The 6,251-nt window shown below is 40.4% G+C and overlaps 1 pseudogene; it reads left to right on the top strand.

The window, feature by feature from the left end:
- Positions 1-4,417: 4,417 nt before the first annotated feature.
- Positions 4,418-6,251, top strand: LOC121489736 (annotated as a pseudogene).

Genomic DNA, 6,251 nt, shown 5'->3' with positions numbered 1-6,251 from the left:
GGAGCCTGCTTCTCCCTCTGCCTGTCTCTCTCCTCTCTCTGTGTGTGTTTATCACAAATAAATAAATATTATTTTAAAAATAATTTAAAAAATAATACAGTGGTCCTATTTCTTTTCTGGCTCATATTGCCTCAATCAAAGATTGACCCTATCTGATGCTGGTGTACTGTGAGACCATCAGGTGCTCAGGAGAACATCATGGCTGTGAGTGCTGGGTCAACTTCTAACAACACTGAGGCCAAGCTCTTGGAGTCAGGCCAGCCCCCCAGATGTCAGAGGCTGCCTCTTTCTCACTTTTACATCTTTTCTTTATTCCTTGAATGATTATTTCTCTTCCACTTCCCCCAAACAACCGTATTCTGATGTAACCATTTATATTCTTGAAAATCTTTAATAGACCATTCCACCAGACTGTCCAGCAACCAAAATATGAATATAAATTGAGCCATACATATTTTCTGTATATGGCTAAGTGTTCAAAATAAATCCTTTCAGCTTGAGTTAGCATTACAATGATGATTAGTACACAACTGACAGATGCAACATAAAGACATACATCTTGACATATAATTTTTAAACATATAAAGTAAAATTCTACCAAAATGTATCTGCTAATGAAACAAATAGGCTGGTTTTATTTCCAATTAACTCATGCATTCACAGATAAGTGTTAATAACTGCCAGCATAAGAAAGGTTCAGCCTCAGTTCCATTTCTAGGTTCTGCTTGTCCCTGGTGGTCTAGTGGTTAGGATTCGGCGCTCTCTAGGTTCTGCTTGTATATCTGCAAGCACTGAGAAAGCATGTCCATGTAGACACATAGGTAGACATGGGAAGAGTATCATTAAGGTAATGTCATTCAATTCTCTGAACTTCAGAATTACATGCCCATTGCGAATTAGTTAAATCAACTTATGTGAAGCAGTACCTGGGGGTGTGAGTGGTGAACCTCTTTCAATGGAATACCACAAGGCAATTGAAATGGACAAGTTTATTACTCACAGGCACTGGAGGACATACTCAGCACATTCTGATATGCCATACGGGGTGAGGGGAAGTCAGAGAGTGTGGTTGTTACCTAGGGAGAGGCAAATGATACCTAAAGAAGGGCTAGCCCATATAGACTGCTTGGTCACACAAAATGATGCTGATGGGTGCCTGGCTGGCTCAGTCCTTGGAGCATGTGACTGACTCTTGATCTTAGGGTTGTGAGTTCAAGCCCCACAATGGGTGTAGTGATAACTTAAAAATAAAATCTTTTTTAAAAATTATGCTGGGGGATCCCTGGGTGGTTCAGTGGTTTAGTGCCTGCCTTCGGCCCAGGGCATGATCCTGGAGTCCCAGGACTGAGTCCCACATCAGGCTCCCTACATGAAGCCTGCTTCTCCCTCTGCTTGTGTCTCTGCCTCTCTCTCTCTCTCTCTCTCTCCCTCTCTCTCTTTCTGTCTCTCATGAAAAAATAAATAAAAATCTTTTTAAAAAAATTATGCCGAAGCAGTAATATTTTGTAGTAGTTTAGCTAGATTCTCAACAATATGATCTAGCACCAACATTATTCAAACAAAAAGCACTTGGCTGACTCAGGAAAGCCTGTGACTCTTTAAAAAAAAAAGATTTTATTTATTTATTCATGAGAGACACAGAGAGAGGCAGAGAGAGAAGCAGGCTCCACGCAGGAAACCCGACATGGGACTTGATCCCAGGACTCCAGGATCATGCCCAGGGCAGAAGGCAGACACTCAACCACTGAGCCACTCAGGCATCCTTAAGCCTGTGACTCTTGATTTCGAGGTTGTGAGTTCAAGCTTCATGTGGATGTAGAGCTTACTTTTAAAAAAAATGACTCAAATACATTAAAACCAATTGTAAGGGACACCTGGGGGGGCTCAGTGGTTAAGTGTCTGCCTTTGGCTCAGGGTGTGATCACGGGGCCTCAGGATCAAGTCCTGCATCAGGCTTCCTACGAGGAGCCTGCTTCTCCCTCTGTCTATGTCCTTGCCTCTCTCTGTGTGTCTCTTGTGAATAAATAAATAAAATCTTAAAAATATATATATAGTTGTAAAAATGACATAACAGATAAAGGACTAGTATCCAAAATCTGTAAAGAACTTACCAAACTCAACACCCAAAAAACAAAGAATCTAGTCAAGAAATGGGCAGAAGACATGAACAGACATTTCTCCAAAAAAGGCATACAAATGGCCAATAGACACATAAAAAATTGCTCAACATCATTTGGCATCAGTGAAATACAAATTAAAACCACCATGAGAAACCACCTCACACCTGTCAGCATGGCTAAAGTTAATAACTCAGGAAACATCAGATGTTGAAAAGGATGCAGAGAAAGGGGAACCCTTTCTCTTAGACCATTGGTGGAAATTCAACCACTCTGTGTGCAGAGTGCAGCCACTCTGGAAAACAGTATGGAGGTTCCTCAGAAAGTTAAAAATAGAACTACCCTATGACCCAGGAATTGCACTTTCAGGAATTTACCCAAAAGATAAAAAAAATAGTGACTTGAACGGGCCCATGCACCCCAATGTTTATAGCAACAATGTTTACAATAGCCAAAATATGGAAAGAACCCAGATGTCCATTGATAGATGAATGGATAAACAATATATATAATGGAATATTACTCAGCCATCAAAAAGAATGATATCTTGCCATTTGCAATGATGTGGATGGAACTAGAGGGTATTATGCTAAGTGAGCTAATTCAGTCAGAGAAAGGCAAATACCATATGATTTCACTCATATGTGGAAATTAAGAAACAAAACAGATGAACAAAGAGAAATCAAAGGAAAAATAAAATAAGATAAAAACAGAGAAGAAGGCAAACCACAAGAGAGTCTTAACTATAGGAAATAAATTGCTGGAGGGGAGGTGGTAGGGGGATGGGATAATCAGGTGACGGGCATTAAGGAGGACACTCGATGTAATGAGCACTGTTATGTGCAACTAATGAATCACTAAAGTCTACCCCTAAAACTAATAATGTGCTATGTGTTAACTAAATTGAAGTTAAATAAAAATTTTAAAAATTAAATTAAATTGGGGAGGTAGGGTTGGATAGGATAACTGGGTGACAAGTATTATTGAGGTCACATGATGAGATGAGCACCTGGTGTTATACTATATGTTGGCAAACTGAATTTAAATCAACTTTTTTAAATATTAAATTAAATTTAAAATAAAAAATAAAAACAATTACAGTTTTGGTACTCAACCATTAGGGTCATTCACTGTCTCAAACCTAACACAAATATTTTTTAGTCAATTCTTTATAGGTAGCTTAAAGACTTGTACACTCAGCGTAATATGCCACAGTAGGATTCAGGATGGGCAAGAGACAGGAAAATAGGGATTGAGGAAGATGACGCTTTCACCTCAAAGGAGCTCCCAAGAAGATCAATTTTAGAAAAGAGTGCATATGAAAACACAGGATCTGGAAACTGATTCCCATAAAACAATCCCCATACTTTATAGAATGTATATGCATGAGTGCTCCAATTAGAAGATAATAATCTAAAACATTTGAAGATCTTTGTATTTGAAGAAAGATAAGAAATTGATCGACCTGCTAAAAAACAAAAAACAACAACAACAACAACAAAAACGTCACACTTGGGATGCCTGGCTGGCTCAGTTGGTAGAGCTTTCGACTTTTGATCTCTGGATCATGAGTTCAAGCCCCATGCTGGGTATGGAGTCTACTTAAAAAAAAAAAAAAAAAAAGCCCAAGATAAGTCACTCATGCTAGGCCATGTCACCAAACTGGCACTTAATACATAATCAAAATCCAGTTTCAACCTCCCCCAGAAATGTAGTCTTAACCAGTTGGTCAGGAATTTTTGGCCAACACCAGTGAGGTAACTGTCACATGGGCCCTCTCGATCCCCCACAAAAGGAAGATGAAGTTATCTGCATGATGAAACCCTTTCTCCTTCCCCTTAAGACAAAGTAACCCAGCCTGAAATAATCCTTTCTCTTCCTTCACCTTCCTTGCCTCACCCTCATTCCTATTAAAAAAAAAAAAAAAAAAAAAAAAAAAAAACAAAACAAAAAAACCTTCCATTTTGGGACGCCTGGGTGGCTCAGTGGTTAAGCACCTGCCTTCAGCTCAGGGCGCGATCCTGGAGTCCCGAGATCGAGTCTTACGTTGGGTACCCTGTAAGGAGCCTGCTTCTCCTTCTGCCTGTGTCTCTGCCTCTGTGTGTGTGTGTGTGTCTCTCATGAATAAATAAATAAAATCTTTAAAAAAATCCATTTTGTACAACTCCTTGGATTTCCCCCTACTTGCTGGATAGGATGCTACCCAATTCATGAATCACTTAATAAGGCCGATTACAGCCCCTCAGTCGCGGCCGGCGGCCTGCCTCGCCGCCCACACGCTCCACCACCGTCCAGCAGAAATGCTTCGATTACCCGCAGTCCTCCGCCAGATCAGGCCAGTGTCCAGAGTCCTGGCTCCTCATCTCACTCGGGCCTATGCAAAGGATGTAAAATTTGGTGCCGATGCCTGAGCCTTAATGCTTCAAGGTGTAGATCTCTTAGCCGATGCTGTAGCCGTTACTGTGGGGAAGAACCGTGATTATTGAACAGAGTTGGGGAAGTCCCAATGTAACAAAGCATGGTGTGACCATAGCAAAGTCAATTGACTTCAAAGACAAATATAAAAATATTGGCGCTAAACTTGTTCAAGCCAATAACACAAACGAAGAGGCTGGGGATGGCACCACTACTGCTACTGTCTTGGCACGCTCTATTGCCAAGGAAGGCTTCGAGAAGATTAGCAAAGGTGCTAATCCTGTGGAAATCAGGAGAGGTGTGATGTTAGCTGTTGATGCTGTAATTGCTGAATTTAAGAAGCAGTCTAAACCCGTGACTACCCCTGAAGAAATTGCTCAGGTTGCTACGATTTCTGCAAATGGAGACAAAGAAATTGGCAACATCATTTCTGATGCAATGAAAAAGGTTGGAAGAAAGGGTGTCATCACAGTAAAGGATGGAAAAACACTGAATGATGAATTAGAAATTATTGAAGGCATGAAGTTTGATCGAGGTTATATTTCTCCATACTTTATTAATACATCAAAAGGTCAGAAATGTGAATTCCAAAATGCCTATGTTCTACTGAGTGAGAAGAAGATTTCTAGTGTCCAGTCCATTGTACCTGCTCTTGAAATTGCCAATGCTCACCATAAGCCCTTGGTCATAATTGACCAAGGTCACCGTAAGCCCCAGGTCACTGTGCCCTGCTTCGGTGCATTCCAGCCTTGGATTCAATAAGTCCAGCTAATGAAGATCAAAGAATTGGTATCGAAATTATTAAGAGAACATTCAAAATTCCTGCTGAAGATGTTTATGGAGAAGCTCTGAATACACTTGTTTTAAATCGGGTAAAAGTTGGTCTTCAGGTTGTGGCAGTCAAAGCTCCCCGTTTTGGTGACAAAGCTGCTTAAAGATACGGCTATTGCTACTCATGGTGCAGTGTTTGGGGAAGAAGGATTGACTCTAAATCTCAGAGATGTTCAGCCTCATGACTTAGGAAAAGTTGGAGAGGTCATTGTGACCAAAGATGATGCCATGCTTTTAAGAGGAAAAGGTGACAAGGCTCAAATTGAAAAACGTATTCAAGAAATCATTGAGCAGTTAGATATCACAACTAGTGAATATGAAAAGGAAAAGCTGAATGAATGTCTGGCAAAACTCTCAGATGGAGTAGCTGTGTTGAAGGTTGGTGGGATAAGTGATGTTAAAGTGAATGAAAAGAAAGAGTTACAGATGCCCTCAATGCCACAAGAGCTGCTGTTGAAGAAGGCATTGTTCTGGGAGGGGGTTGTGCCCTGCTTCGATGCATTCCAGCCTTAGATTCAATAACTCCAGCTAATGAAGATCAAAGAATTGGTATCGAAATTATTTTTTATTATATTTTTTTGGTATCGAAATTATTAAGAGAACACTCAAAATTCCTGCAATGACCATTGCTAAGAATGCAGGTGTTGAAGGATCATTGATAGTTGAGAAAATTATGCAGAATTCCTCAGAAGTTGGTTATGATGCTATGCTTTTGTGAATATGGTGGAAAAAGGAATCATTGATCCAACTAAGGTGGTAAGAATTGCTTTATTGGATGCTGCCCTAACAGAGAGTGGCCTCTCTGTTGTAGTCACCGAAATTCCTAAAGAAGAGAAGGACTCAGGAATGGGTGGAATGGGAGGTGGTACAGGAGGTGGCATGTTCTGA

The sequence above is a fragment of the Vulpes lagopus genome, chromosome 4 (assembly GCF_018345385.1).
Source record: "Vulpes lagopus strain Blue_001 chromosome 4, ASM1834538v1, whole genome shotgun sequence".
NCBI classification, from domain to species: Eukaryota; Metazoa; Chordata; class Mammalia; order Carnivora; family Canidae; genus Vulpes; species Vulpes lagopus.
Note: the sequence above shows the minus strand (reverse complement) of the source record. Positions and strands in the feature narration are given on the sequence as shown.